This window comes from Triticum aestivum, chromosome 3D, assembly GCF_018294505.1.
Source record: "Triticum aestivum cultivar Chinese Spring chromosome 3D, IWGSC CS RefSeq v2.1, whole genome shotgun sequence".
Taxonomy (NCBI): Eukaryota; Viridiplantae; Streptophyta; class Magnoliopsida; order Poales; family Poaceae; genus Triticum; species Triticum aestivum.
In genome coordinates this window covers 612,017,774-612,033,235 of record NC_057802.1, presented here as the reverse complement: position 1 = coordinate 612,033,235, position 15,462 = coordinate 612,017,774, and the positions used below count along the sequence as shown (strand labels likewise).

General features: G+C 45.6%; 1 long non-coding RNA gene across 1 annotated transcript; it reads right to left on the bottom strand.

Annotated features, from left to right (window-relative positions):
* Positions 1-12,781: 12,781 nt before the first annotated feature.
* Positions 12,782-13,255, bottom strand: LOC123075929 (uncharacterized). The gene is made up of 2 exons (XR_006436234.1): positions 13,145-13,255; positions 12,782-13,017 (listed from the first exon to the last, which is right to left on the bottom strand). It is a non-coding gene; the product is annotated as an uncharacterized lncRNA (long non-coding RNA).
* Positions 13,256-15,462: the final 2,207 nt, after the last annotated feature.

Below are 15,462 nucleotides of genomic sequence, written 5' to 3'. Positions count from 1 at the left end.
GGGGGCAGGGCACCCCCACACTGCCTTCCAGACGACACGCGTGCCGTCCGGTGCCCTGCTCGTGGCGCACGTAGTGGAGCGGGTACAGTCCTCCAGCGCGAGCTTGTACGCACTTCGAACACTGAAGACACCTCGTGTATCTGGCGCCCATGAGAGGACATCCCCCAGTCGCCGTGGGCTGGCCTTGATCGACAAGATGCACTGTACATCTGGGGCCAAGAAATGCTGCTGAAGGAGATCCGTCCGCCATCGACCATTGTCGTCAAGGAGCTCGGACACCCGCCTAAGCCGACAGGTGGCCCGAGGTGTGATCGGACGATAGGATGTGGGCCTCGGAATCCAAGGATCACGCCATATGCGGATTCGCTCGCCATTCCCCACCCGCCATATGAGTCCTTTTTTGAGGAGCTCAAGGCCGTGATGAATGGCATGCCACGTTGGAGAAGCATTGCCTGAAAAAACAGTATCCTCAAGGGATCCGTTAGGGTAATATTTTGCTTTTAATACCTAAGTGCATAGTGAGTCTGGATTGGTCAATAGACGCCATGCTTGTCTCGCAAGAAGGGCTTGATTAAATAGCCGAAAATCACGGAATCCCAGTCCACCCTTTCCTTTTGGCTCCAGGAGCTTGTCCCAGGCATGCCAATGGGTTTTCCTTTTCCCTTGCTTCGAGCCCCACCAGAAGTTCCGCACTAGCCGCGTGAGGTCATCACAAACAGAATATGGCAATTTAAACACCCCCATTATATAGGTTGGGATGGCCTGCAAGACAGATTTAATTAAGGTCTCCTTTCCTGCCTTTGTGAGGGTGTCCCCCCATGCCATGATCCTCTTGGTTAAGCTTGCTTGCAACATCTGAAATCTCCCCTTATGCATACGCCCATCAGGCGTCGGTAGGCCAAGATATTTACCTTCAAATTCAGAATTTTGCACTTGCAATACTTGTCTTACACCGGTCTGTATCATCAAAGGACAGTTATCACCAAATTGTATAGAGCATTTATGTGGGTTTATAAGTTGACCAGTGGCTCGGGCGTATCTCTGAATAACTTCCTTCACATAAGTCGCCTGGGCAACATTAGCCTTAAAAAACAACAAGGTATCATCTGCAAATAGCAAGTGTGATATACCAGGTGCTCTGCTACATATCTTAACAGATTGGATTGCCTGTGTCTCCACTCCCTGCTTCAGTAATGCGGATAAACCATCAGCCACAAATAGAAATAAGAAAGGGGACAATGGGTCACCTTGCCGAAGCCCACGCGACGGTGCAAACGAATCCAAGATGACTCCATTAAATTTGACGGAATATCTCACTGAGGTAACACATGACATTATCCATTGCACCCACTGATGAGAGAAGCCTAACTTGATCATCGCTTGCTCCAAGAAACCCCAATCCACCCTGTCATAAGCCTTAGAGAGATCCAATTTATATGCGCAAAAACTGTTCTCTGGATTTTTCTCATGCTGAAGGAAGTGAAGACACTCAAAAGCTAACACCGCATTATCCGTGATTAAACGTCCTAGGACAAAAGCACTTTGGTACGGTGAAATGATGTCATCAAGCAATGGCCGTAATCTATTCACCAAGCACTTAGCAATAATTTTGTAAATGACATTGTAGAGGCTTATAGGCCTGAAATCAATGAGACGAGCTGGGTTATCAATTTTTGGGATAAGAACAATTACTGTTTCATTTACCCCTTCTGGCATGCGGCCCGTTCTGAAAACTCCCTGACGCCCTTGATAATTTCATCTTTCATTACTGCCCAGTTTTTCTGAAAAAACCTTGCAGGAAATCCATCCTTCCCAGGAGCTTTCAACGGACCCATTTGGAATAAGCTATCAGAGATTTCTTTCTCACTAAAATCAGCACACAAACGAGGGTTCATCTCAGGTGTAACTTTTCCTTCAAAAAGTGATAGCAAAGGCCATTGGTCAAGAGTGTTGTCACGGGTGAAAAGGTTTTGAAAGTAAGAATTGACCATACCCCCCATAACTGCATGGTCTCCATGACTACAGCCTGCCTCGTCGATCAAACGTTTAACCCTGTTCTTTCTTGCTCGCCACACTGCACGGCTCTGAAAAAAATTTGTGTTTCTGTCTCCCTCTCTGAGCCAATCAACTCTGCTGCGTTGCATCCAGAACATTTCTTCCCGGTACAAGAGCTCTTGCATTGGTCCTCGACCATCCGGATTTCATTCCTGTCAGCGTTCATATTCATCAATTCTTCCAGCCGGCTTCTAGACTTCTCAAGCTCCTGTGTGATGTTACCAAACTTTTTCTTGCTCCATGCATGTAGCTCTACCATCAGTTTCGTCAGACCAGCCTGGACATCACCCAAACTGAACTTTTGGCCAGCTTCTTCCCACACAGCAGCAACCTTCTCAGGTAAAGATGCATCACGCTCCCAGAAGGCCTCATACCGACGCAAGCTACAGCGGGTATTAGCAGTAGTATCCTCCTTTATACACTCCAGCACGAGGGCCACATGGTCCGAGCATGGCGAAACATTGTGAACCACCCGAGCTTCCGAGAAAATATCCCGCCACCTGTTGTCCGCCACAGCCCTGTCGAGCCTCACCCGCACATTCCTTCTTCCACGCTGCTTGTTATCATAAGTAAACGGTAAGCCCGAAAAACCGAGATCAACAAGCGCACATACCTCTAAAGTATCCCGGAAAGCCAACATCTGGCTATCGCTGCGTGGTGTTGTAGAAAAATGCTCAAATGACCACATAGCTTCGTTGAAGTCACCCATGACACACCACGGTAGATCAGAGGATTGTTTGAGGTCTCTCATAATTGTCCACATACGGTGTCTGTTCTCAGTACGCGGCTCCCCGTAGACACACGTCAGCCGCCACAAAGGATCATGCTCAGAGAGTCGCACGTGCACATCAATGAATCTTTCATTAGCTGACTGAACTTCGACATGCAGACTATCACACCAAAAGAGGGCAAGGCCTCCACTCAAACCAACACTACTAACTCCAGAGAAGCCCCTTAAACCTAATCTCCCACACAAACGCTTGACTTTGTCTGAACTCTGCCTAGTCTCACATAGAAAAACAATTTTTGCTTTCGTAGATTTCACCATGCCAACTAAGTCACGAACTGTCGGTTTGTTGGCCGCCCCCCGACAGTTCCAACTTATACAATTCATTGCTCCTGACGGGGCGGCTCTTGCGGCCCCGTCAGTTCACCGGCGGCCCCTTAGCCGGTTGCCTCCATAGTGTTTGGATCCTCCTCTTTCAGCGTCGCTGAGTTCGCCCTGTTACACATGCATCATTGGGCTTCTGCTTCTTGGGTGTCCCCTCCACCCTCTTGTCATCCTCGTAGCAACCCATTCCCATAGCTTTCCTTCGGGCCATCATCCTTCAGCCATCTTATTATTTACCGTGTCTATTTCACATTGGAGTGAAAACAAATTGACCTTCAATAAAAAAAAATCCAACCTAAATACTTGGCAGCTATATGTATGATTCCCAATTGACATTTGAGTATAGCAACTAGACGACCACACACTGACAAACCAATTATAACAAATATAAATCGTAACTTCAGCACCTCAGACCTGTAAAAACTAAAGACAACAATAGTAATTCGATTATTGGATAACAAAAGTGAATAATAAGAAATGCATAAGTCTAGGAAATAAATGAAGAAAGAAGTGCCATAGACATAACCAGGAATAAGCCAGAGACAAAAACAATTAAATACTTACTTCCTCCGTCCCAAAATTCTTGTCTTAGATTTATCAAGATACCTCCGTCCCAAAATTTTTGTCTTAATTTGGCTAGATACGGAAAGCTCTACGGCAAGAAATAGTAAAATTATTAATGAAAAGTAAATAGACTCTCGAGTTTGTTTGTGCTTTTTTTATATAAAATGAATCCCATTTCTTATGCTGCCGCGCTGTGCTTCGCCTTCTTTGATCACACAAATGAAATTATTAATGAAATTTTAGCTACAAACATGCAACTATATATTCATGAAACCGAATTAGCATTTGACTAGAAACAAATTCAACATCACACAAATTTCAAACCAATTAATTATGGGAGATCAAGAATGACTCATCGTAAAGGTTCAGGCTGCCATGCAGATAATTACAATAGAACATCTTATGTTGCCGCGCTGTACTTCACCTTCTTTGATGTGCTACCACGATCCTTGCCCTTCCTGATGCCTCTTTCCCTCGGTTGCCTTTTCCTGGTTGGAGCTGAATCGCAGTGAGGAGATGGTAGGGTATGCATGGAATCCCAAACCAAAGAACGGAAACACCATTAATAACTGACATTAAACGTGTGACCATGTTGAACAACAATGCTTACGGTTCATCAACCCCATAGTACGATAGGTTATCCGTCATACTTTTCAGAAGAAGCGAAAAAAGTGTATGTGTCCATAAGACTGGCTACCTATACCTGGTAAGGCGAGAAATGAAAATCGTGGGCCAATCAATCTCCAAGGGCATGGAATCCCAATGGTACAGGGAGCGCCTGCGGGGCCAATCCACTAGCTCCTCCATCATCCCGGTTTGGAGGTTGACTGTGTAAACATGTGATTGGATATCGCTGATGAATAATGTGCCGCACTTTTCTCTCCAGCCAAAACATAGTTCGGATATAGCCTAATCCCCCGTTCACGATGGAACTCTGCAGAGATGCAGTTTTTTGACCGGTACATAGGCTTAGTGGAAGCAACTAAAGATCAATAATCTCTCTCAAAAAATATATATTATGAATATCTATAGCCAGGCGCTTCAAACCCGTCTCGAATACCCAGGCGAACTGTCCGGTGACTAACTGGTCACAAAAATTCTACCCAGACGGACACTTCAAACAGGCCTCAGCCGCCCAGGCTGACCGGCATCTTTAATATCCAGCCCAAATATGAGAAGGATATGGGGGCGCCCGGACGCGCTCGAGCGCGTCTGCCATGTCAAACCCGGCCCACGGTAGCCCACCCGGCCCCACATATTTCTCCTCATCTGCTCGCCGGACCAAACCGAAGCAACTCCGCTCCACTCCCCTCCGCCACCCAAGCTCCTGTCCGGTGATCTCAGGTCTTCTCCGGCATGGAGGGCAGCGGATCTGACTTCACCCAGTCCGGATCCGTCGAGTGGGCGTGTCACACAAAGCTGTCAGACACAGAAGCACGTCAGCTTTCTACGCAGACCCCCGCGTCGCCTCCTTCTCTGGCGACTCGGGGGAGATCCAATCGCGTCGCCGCCGGACTCCCCCTCCCTCCTCCTCGTCTCGTCGCCGCCTGAGGCCCTGCAGGCGAAGCCCGGGCAGGTCTGGGGACGGCGGCGGCGGGGCGCTTCCCTGAGTTGGCCTCTCTCTCCCCCGGCCTGGATCTCATTGGCGGCAACCCACCGGATGCCTCGGCTGATCTGTGTGGCGGCTGGCCACGAGATGCCTTGGCCGGATCTGCGGGAGAGGGTGGTGGGGCTGCGGCGCTCACCGGCGGCGGGCGGCGGCATGGCGTCGATGCTGGGAGGCCCAGATGCATGGCGGTGGCTGGATGGCGTGCACAAGGCGACGACGCTCCGGTGATCTGGTGTGGCGCCTTCTTCGGCCGGTGCGGTCCCTGATCTGATCCATATCTCATCAGCCTGCCTCGGGACTTTCCGGCTTAGAAGGATCCAGTCCTCCGGCCATGGTGGTCCTGTGGTGAAGAAGGTGGACGTGGTGGAGCAGCTAGGCTCATTTTTCTGGAGGAGATGGAGACTGCGGGGGAAAGCCAGACTTTGACTACGGTCGAAGCCAACGACGACGGCGCCTATGGCGTCGCTACCTTGATGAAGGCGTCGACATGTAATCTCCGGCTTCCCTCCCAGAACACTTGAGGGGAAACCCTAGGTCCGGGTTTGCCCGGATCGGATGATGGCGGCACTTGGGGTCGTGTTCCCCGTTGGGGGTATCATCTTGGAGTTGGGCCTAGTTAGCGAGACTAGTGGCTGGTGGCGGTTTGCCGGTTGCTTTTGTGCCGTCAAGCAGGGATGATCCGTTACTGCAGTGTGGCCTTGCGAACGTGGTGCACAGTGGTAGTCCAGGGATGTGATAGCGGTACAGATAGCCAAGTCATCTTCGATGATATTGACGGCTTGTTGCAGCCAAGGTGGTGCAATGTAGGCTCGTGGTGTATAGTCTGGGGCCCATGGTCATGCTAAGATTTACCATTGACAAGCACTTGCATCGGAAGCATGGGATCGCCGGAGCGTCTCAATGAGATTTTGGCGGTACCATCTCTTCTTGCTATTTGAGCTGCGACCGATGTCACTTGAACATCGACGGAGGTTCTGGTTCCGCAGACGGTCTTTGGCAAGCCGCTTTCATAGTGCGTGCGCGTTTAGTCTGCGTGGCTGTGTCCACGTTCGGATCACGTGCGCTTGCACCATCTTCTTTTGGATCAACACCTGCTCGGCGTGGATTATCATTGCTTTTTTTCACTTTCTTTTTGTTTCCTATCCGCCTTGGCATAGCTTCGGTCGTATGACTTTGCTAGTTGTCGGTGTGATTTTTGTGTGTGCGCGTTTGTGTTGGCTGTGTGCATCTTAGCTATGCAGAGGCCGGGTGTGTGCTCTTTGTGTTTGTATCCCCTTGATGCTCCATATTGAGCTAATAAAATCCACCCTTTGTCGAAAATCCCCTGCGGATTGGAGAAGGCAATGGTCGTCCGCATTGCACTCCGCCGCTGTCGGGAGGACAACATCCGGCCGGCGCGGCTCCATAGCATCGGTGCATCGGGCGCTCGGATCCTCTAAGGCTGGGTCATCACGGTCCCAAGAGCCTTCAAATCTCACATTCCCCATCACCGGTCCGGTGGAGTATGAGTCCCACCGAGAGCAGTTTGACCGCTGTGGGAAGGAGAGGATAAGGGCGGCGGAGGCCCTCCTCGTTGCCAACATGACGACGGCGGAGGCGGCTAATGCGGCGGCGCGGACGGCCGCAGAGGAGGAAGCCATCCGCGCCCGCACCGTAAAGTAGTGGCAGTGGAGAAACACACGTGTCCTCGCCCAAGAGCAGAATCGAGCGTTCCGTACCAAGCTCGAACTGCCACCCAAGTAGGAGAAGGAGTACAACGACGGGTTGGATAGCTCCGGCGACAAGCAAATCTGGCTTGATCCCTACTACATCTTCGACCGGTATTTTCACGAGAAGGATGTCAAGGGCGCTGGGAAGGGCAAGGGCATCCAAACATGCCAAATTTTGGTAGTCCGATGGCATATTAGTGGTGTAGTAGCCCGACGATGTGTGTAATGCGTTATTTACATAGTTGCATGAGTTTGTATGGATTTAAGGTATGCTAATTGAGGTGTTCGGATGTGAGAAGGGTAATTTGAGACTTGACCAGTCAGTGTCTGCGGACGCGTCGGAGCGCGTCCACGGACGTTTGAGGGTCGGATTTGCCAAATCCAGCTGTAGATGCTCTAAAGATCAATAACACTCTCCGTTGGTCATTCGGTCACGTGGAACACTTTGACATGGCAATTTTCGCTTGTGATATTATCCCAACTTGAGGCCACTCGTCTGTAATTTTCACCAAAATTCTTTGAAGATGTTCTACGTACTCAAAAGATATTTACTTTTCCCTCGCAAAAAAATAATAATTTTGTACTTGGTGCAAAACACTCATAGGAAAAGAAAGGGAAGGTCTAATTTTGCTCTCTAACTGTTAAAGGTGCAAGTTTGGTCTTTCAGTTCTACACCTGACATTATTTGTCTCTCAACTATCAGGAACTGTCTAGGTTTGGTCTTCATACCATCGGAAGTAGTTTCAGGGATGACACGACTGCGCATTCATTGCAACCGAGAATAAGCAACTTACCCTCAAAAGAAGAAAAAAAGCAACTTCCTTTTCTTGTGTGTGAAGGCCAACAGGCATGCAAGGCATTTGAACCATCACCATCGATGAATGGAGCATTACCTTGTGGTGACTATCATTAATTCTTCCACTTGTAACATAGGACGTAAGGCGGTGGCGCACCCTATATAAGATACCCCTCACCACGCAGTTCGGGGACTCATTTTTCTTCCACCTCCCTCTCTCAAACTCCCTCACACACCTTGTAACCTCGTGTTCACACGCAGATAAAAGAAAGCATCTCCGGAGCATAAGACGTAGAGTTGTTATCTCAAGCATGAGAGGCCCGAACTCGTTAAATTTATTCGTGTCATCCGTTTGCATCTCGATAGATCACGCTCCTTTATCCTATCCCTCTTCTACTATCCACGACAGTGACTTTGTCAATTTCAAGATGCTATGTCGGCTCAGTCTCTCGGAGGTGCTCATAGGGGAGGATGTGCATTCATAAGGGCGAGTGTATGCTCGTGTATGTGAGCGACTTCGATTGTACTGTGTTAAGAAAAAAATTTGAAGCAAAAACAACTATACCTTGACAACAGTAATTCGGAGAGAGCAAAGATGACTCACATAATTCTCGGCTAATATGGAAATAATTTTAACAGAGATTCAAGTCAATTCCAAGAAAATATGAAGTGTAACCTCAGCACCTCAAAACTGTAAGAACTAAATACTGTAGTAATTTGATTTGACAGTATACCCTGCACGTTGCTGCATAAATCGGTTGCAGTATACTTCAATTAGATTTGACAGTATGTAATATAAATATTTAGATTAATAACACGCGAACCAAAAGTAAAAATACATATGACTTGTTATATTTGAATATGTATATTTGTAAAATATTTATTGAATATAAGTTGAATAATTGAATGAAAAATATGTTCCATGCATTGTTGCATGTTGAGATGGACCTTATCCCTTTGGTAATTATATGATGATGTGGCATTCTTACATGTTTGAGATAAATAAGTTAGTGAGGATGCCTCTCTTAAGTATGTCGAATTGAATACGAAGCGACTGCTGGAAAATTCGAATCAAATCAAAGTGAATTAAAACCAGTCTAATGAAAGATTGCAAACCTAAATATCTAACCTGAAAATTGGAGTAAAAACACTGCTACCTTAGAACAATATGTTCATAACATGGTAATTTCGCCATCATTGGTTATTTATGGCGCCCGCCAAGATTTAAGGAAAACATGGCAGTAGCACCGTAAAAAAGAGACTAAAGCTTCTAGTGATTTTGTTTTGATGAATCGATTTCCTTATGCCATTGAGCCCTGCTTCGCCTCCTTCGATATGTCGCTGTGACCCTTTCCCTTCTTGGTTCCTATTTGCTCGCGTCGCCTCTTCCACATTGGAGCCGTCACACGGCTAGAAGATGAGAGGGAGTGCTTTGAGTTCCAAACCAATACGGAATGCATGATTAACTTAATAATACGACATTATAAAGTACACAAATAAGTTGGGAAACAAAATTGGCGGTTCACCGATCTGTAACATGATAATTTATCTACCATACTTCACAAGAGAAACTAAAAAGGTGAAAATATATATCTACCTCGTAAGCCGATTAACAAAGATCGACGACCAATCAATGTCCAAGAGCGAGACAGCACTTGGGGAGATGCCACCCATGCGATACAAATCCACCACCTCCTCACTTGTCCAGACGCGTAACCCTCTACCTCGAGTCTTCTCAGGTAGTTTTAGCTGGATCTTCCCCGTGCATAACCATTCTGAAGTAACACGTCTACTTATATTTTGTTGGTTCTCTTGTTGCTCCCAAATTTCTAGTTTGGAATCTGCCTTTCGCATCCATAGTACTGCTAGTGTCCCATCAATACCTAGAGTAAGGCATGGACTGACAGATTGGAGGTCCATTTTGAAGGGGAGCTTGGTTCTGCAGATGTGGTGATTCCAAACGTTAAGATTCATGACGCAAAATCCTGGCCGTCCAGCACAACTAATTACCCAGCGTACCATGCCACGACACACAGTGGCGTCACTAAACAACCGGTAGCGGTACGGATGCGGAGTCTTGTCGAAGCAGTTGTCACGCACGCTCCAGCTTGCTTTGTCGGACGAGAAAACATGGAGACTGTACTTGCCATCTTTGTACCCTGTGCGGATGACCACCATTTTGAAGAAAGATGAAGGGTTGCTCGATCGGTAGAGATGGCTCGTTAATGGGGCAACGATCTGTACTGGTTAGAATGGCATAGCCACTACAACTGTCGGGGGTCGACGTCAGGCGGAACCTCACAGGAGGGAGCAGGTCGCACGTGCCGACGAGCAGGTTGCATACCGCCAATTGAAAGAAGGTTTTGTCCGGATAACCTGGCATGTCCTGCACTTCGACTTCGAGGCGCACAAGAACGAGGCCATGGCGCGAGACAAGAGGCTTTGCATAGTCGAAGAAGCCGGCACGGGGAGGGGTCACGAAGGAGCTCAGGGCGCGGGGCCTAAGACCCAGAGGCGATGGCGATGCTGGGACGAAGTATGGCTCCGGGCCCCGAAAAGGCCCTGCATCCCCTTCCCCATGGCGATTTCCCTTGGTGAAGAAGCCGACGAAGGAGCAGGATGAATCGCCGGCGTCCTCTGGCCAGCAGCGCCGGAGAAAGCATGGATCGGTGACGAGGCGGCGCCACTGTTTGCACGTCATGGCACAGCGGAAGAGGGCAGCCCCGTTCCTCACGCGGACAAGGATCTCGGCGAGGAGGTCGTCCGGGAGCGAGACTTCCATGGCCGCCGGCACTACTTCCATGATTGGATCGGGGCCGATTAATTAGGTTTGGTGCGCACGTACATAGACAAAATTCTGTAACATATATGCCCATGTTTTTTCGTTTTTTAGGAGGTTGTCGACTCGGCCTCCAATCTAATGTACGTACGCAGGAGTACATGTTTTCCTAAATCAATCGATATTAAATCTCCATTTATATATAAGGCCCGATGTTCCAACAGTTCGATCGCGTTGTTCACCATATCCACATAATCACACGTTACCTCTATCGCATCGGCATATCGCGCCCACTGCTGTGTCTCCGGTCCGGTTCGTGTCCTCGACACACTTCTATGGACATGGGACAAAGTCTATTTTAAACCTTGAACTCGTAGAGGTTCCGCGAAATGAACCCTCAAGTCGAAATCCCGGTCGATCGCATCCTAAACTATGCAATCCCGGTTCAAATCAAACCTTCGAATCATTTCCCAAACAAGGATTGTCCATGTTGCGAAGGATGGCCGGGATTAGTGGCATTTTGCAAAGGGCACACACCTGCTCCCCGTTGGGCCGGCCCGCTTTAGTTTTTTTTCGTTAAAAAACCAAAATTCGCAAAGGGCGCAACACCCTCCTGGGCCGGCCCGCTTTAGTTTTTTTTCGTTAAAAAACCAAAATTCGCAAAGGGCGCAACACCCTCCTGGCCCGGCCCGCTTTAGCTTTTTCGTTTAAAAACAAAAAACAAGCGCACAGCACGGCTCGAACACGAGACCCCTTGACAATTCTCAAAAAAAAAACGAGACCCCTTGATATTGATTGACCGAACAAACCAACAGGACAATACCTACATTACGTTTAGTTTCTCCCTTTTTTATTCTTTTCATCTTTCCTTTCGTCTTTTTCTTAAATTCGTGATTCTTTTTGGAAATCGACGAACTTAATGTTTAGTGTGTATTTATACAATAATGTCCAGTGTTTATTTAAAAAAATATCGCATAATATAAAAAGTGCAATATATATTAAAAAACATCATTGTATATTTAAAAAGTCATCATATGATTATTCCGTAATGTTCAGTGTGTATTTTTTAAAAATATCACATAATATAAAAATTATGCAGTAATATTAAAAAATGTTCACCATATATAAAAGAACTTGTTTATATATTATACAATAATGTTAAGTTTGTATTTACAAAATATCTTACATAATGAAAAATTCAGTGTAAATTAAAAATGTGTCGACAATAGTGAAAAGACGTCACCGATTATTACAAAACCTATATAACAAAGAAATATGCAATAATTAAAAACCCGAAGAATACCAAACATCTGAAAAAGGATAAAAGAAATCCGAAAATAAAAACGCATACAAAAAACGTAACAGTCATCAAAGCTCCGGACGTGTCTATAGTTTTTTTTAAGGGAAAGCCTCTCGATCTTTATTTCTTAGCCAACAGTGTTACATCTGCTATTACAAAAGGCATAATGAAACTAGGTGGGTCTTCATCCCAAAAAAAATCAGTGTTTAAATCAAAGGCAGAGTAAACCAGTAATTAGCTCAAACAGATCGATTGGCATGATGATTTGTGCACGCGCTGCGAATTTCGCGGGACCCAGATTCGAATCCTGGGGGGCGGCGAACTTTTTATTTGTGGGAAGGAAGATCGAACGTGTCTAAATTATTGTATAAAACGATATAGGCCTGTATTACGAAACAAGCCGACGTGTGGTGTAGTGGTCTGCGCGCGCGCGCGCCATTTTGCCGCGACCCAGGTTCGATTCCCGGGCGAGGCGGGAAAATTACATGTAGGAAAATAATGTCAGAGTTCTTTTGCATGATTACATATAAAGCAAGGCGTTTTTTTTGAAAGAACACAGGCGAATCCCGGTTGACTGGTTCAAACGATGCCAGGGTTCGATTTAGACCGGAATTGCATAGTTCAGGGTGCGATCGACCGGGATTTCGACTTGAGGGTTCATTCTACCGAACCTCTACGAGTTCAAGGTTTAAAATGGACTTTTTCCATGGACATGTGTTTCCACAGATAATGCTAAAACTAGTTTCCGAACATATGAACCATGAATGAGGCCATGCAAACACAAAATAGCCAAATCATATTCCACACGACAAAGAAAAAAAAAACATCCAAAATTGGTGATCAATATACATTCTCGCATGCATGTCACAAAGAGGATTTTATTGCTGGATCTCATCATTATCCATTATTTGATACGTACAATGGTTTAGTGCAACTCTAGAAACAGACCTTGCAGTAACAATTCAGAGTGGCTAGGCCAACGAGCCTACATGCCGAGTTTATGGCGTGATCTCCGAAGGACTTCTGGCAGGCCAATATGCAAGATAGTTCAATGCATGTGGTGCCTGAAAAGGCAATTACCGCCCTACATTTGTCTGTAGACAAAAATATACATAATTAAAAAACTAAAAGAAATTCATGCAGCCCAACTGACAATATTAGTTTACTGTGTTCAAGAGGAGAAAGGAAACATGTATAGGGACAACGAGAGTGATTCCATACCAACATGAACGGAATTTCCTAGCTGCACAAGCACCATAAGGCAAAGAAGAATAGCTTTTCCCTCCATAAGATCAGGCTCAAACCTCTTATTCCCGTTTCTGTTTGGGCGTCGAGAATAATACACGATTGTATCTTTATATATACACTCGTCGCTAGAGAGCATTTACTCTTGGTTCACTTAAATAAGGTAAATTTTGGTTATATCTTTCAGATTGCCTGCATTTAATATTATTACTTATATATACTAACATAAAAAGGTCCAAAGGGCGAGATTCAACTAATCCCAGCCGTAAAACCATGTCTATCCAATGACCTTGATTGCTCCAACGGTGAGCACTCAACATGTTTAGCGTGCAATTAATGCCATACCAAATATCAATATCAACGCTAATCACATAATTGACATGCAATTAATATTCGACCTAATATCAAGGTACGAGTAATATTATGCCAAATATAAACATGCTTGCATGTATGTATTTACTAGTATCTTACATATGACAAACTAATTTAGTAGATATTCTAACTAAATTGTGCACCTTTGAGTGTGACCCATTCAAATCTTTGGCAGAAATAGCGGATCACCATCACCCGCAATGTGCTAAAGAACGCCCCATCATCCTGCTCGATGAGGCAAGTTTCTCCATCGTCCATCGAGTCCGAGCCGAGTAGGATGGTGCAAGAGGCTATCGACGCTCTCATCATGGGGAACAAGACGAGGATCCTCATCAGTCATAGGGTGGCCTTGAGAGGTAGAGCTTCTTTCGTGTCACAAAAAGACATGATGATGCTAATTTGTGTGTGATCCAACGAAATTAGGACTTTCACATCCATAGTATTGGTTGTTCTAGAGTATAGGGGCTTTGATGGAGCCATAGGTATTTGTTGTTCTAAATAATACGTTGGGGAATCCATGGAGCCGTAATACCACTGCATGAAAACTTAGGTAGCCAGGTGATGTTCTACAAGTGCACATAGTTTGGTTGTACATTTTTAAAGTAAAGATATATTGATCCCACATGGAGCAGATAAAGTGGTCTTTGCCTCTTAGACTTGCGATGATAAATTCAATCTTCTGTTTTAGAAAAAAAACAAATGATAAGTGCCACACGTGTGGCACGAGGCAATCCAGCCCTGACGTTTTTTACAACTAAAGTTGCCATCCGAAAAGAAAAAAACAAACCCAAAAATAAAAATGAAACTTGCCATTCAAAAAAATGTTGTCATGCTTGACAACTAAAGTTGCCATCCTCGTGTACTAGATTTGCCACAAAAAACATTCGGAGTCGCCATGTGTTACTGCCACACGTGTGGCATTTATCAGTCGGCATTATGGTTAAGAACAAGCGAAGTAAAGTAATTTAAAAATAAGTGGCGCGCATCATGGAAAAAAGAGGTCACCTTGCTAGATTTAAAAACAACCCTCAACAATCCAAGAGGCTTGTTTACGGTTGGGTTTTGGAAACTAGTTTCCAGTTCCAACAGCAGGTGCCCCTGATGATCCTCCCTATCACCAATCACGAAAGACCTGTTCGCATAGGAGCAGGTAGATAGTTTTTCTGTTATTTCCATCTGAAATTATCTTTTGGACACTCACAAGTTCTGAATAACAAGGTATTGTTGCAGGTATATGAAACTTTAGGTGTTTTCTTCGTGTAAGGATTATCAAATGTCATTAATTGCAAACATTTTGTTTCTATTTTATTTTAAAAATACAATACAAGTTGCTTTTTTATCCTCTGATTCATCAAATGAAAACTCAATCATAGAATTAGTTTAATATTTGCTAAGATTTAACCCATGTGTTTCTGATTAGAATTACACAGACATCATGTACTTCTATTTCAGGTAATGGATCTGCTAATCCACCCAAAAGTGAAGAACTCATTCTTTTACACTATATTTTTGGAAGAAAAGTCTACATTACAACCCGCAACTAACCAAACCGTTCAATATTCAACTCTCAACTCTAAACCGGCCATCCCACAGCTCGAACTAATCATTCGGTTCAGAAATCAACCCTCCACCCGATTTTGACTCAGTAAGCGGTTTTTATCACGTTGACTATTGAGTGGGCACCGCCACATCACATTTTGATCCCTCTTTACATGTGGGACCCACCCAAGAAAAAACTAAAATAAAAAAGCTATATCTCTCGTTCAGTGCGTTGACTCATTCGTTCTTGTGTGACCTGACTGCCAGCTTCCAGTGGATGAACAGGGACTCATCGCCGCCGACAGCACGCCACCCAAGCTGCAAGCTCTAGCTTCGGTCGCTTCCCCCACCCACCACAACAAATTCCCACAGCCCTCAAACAC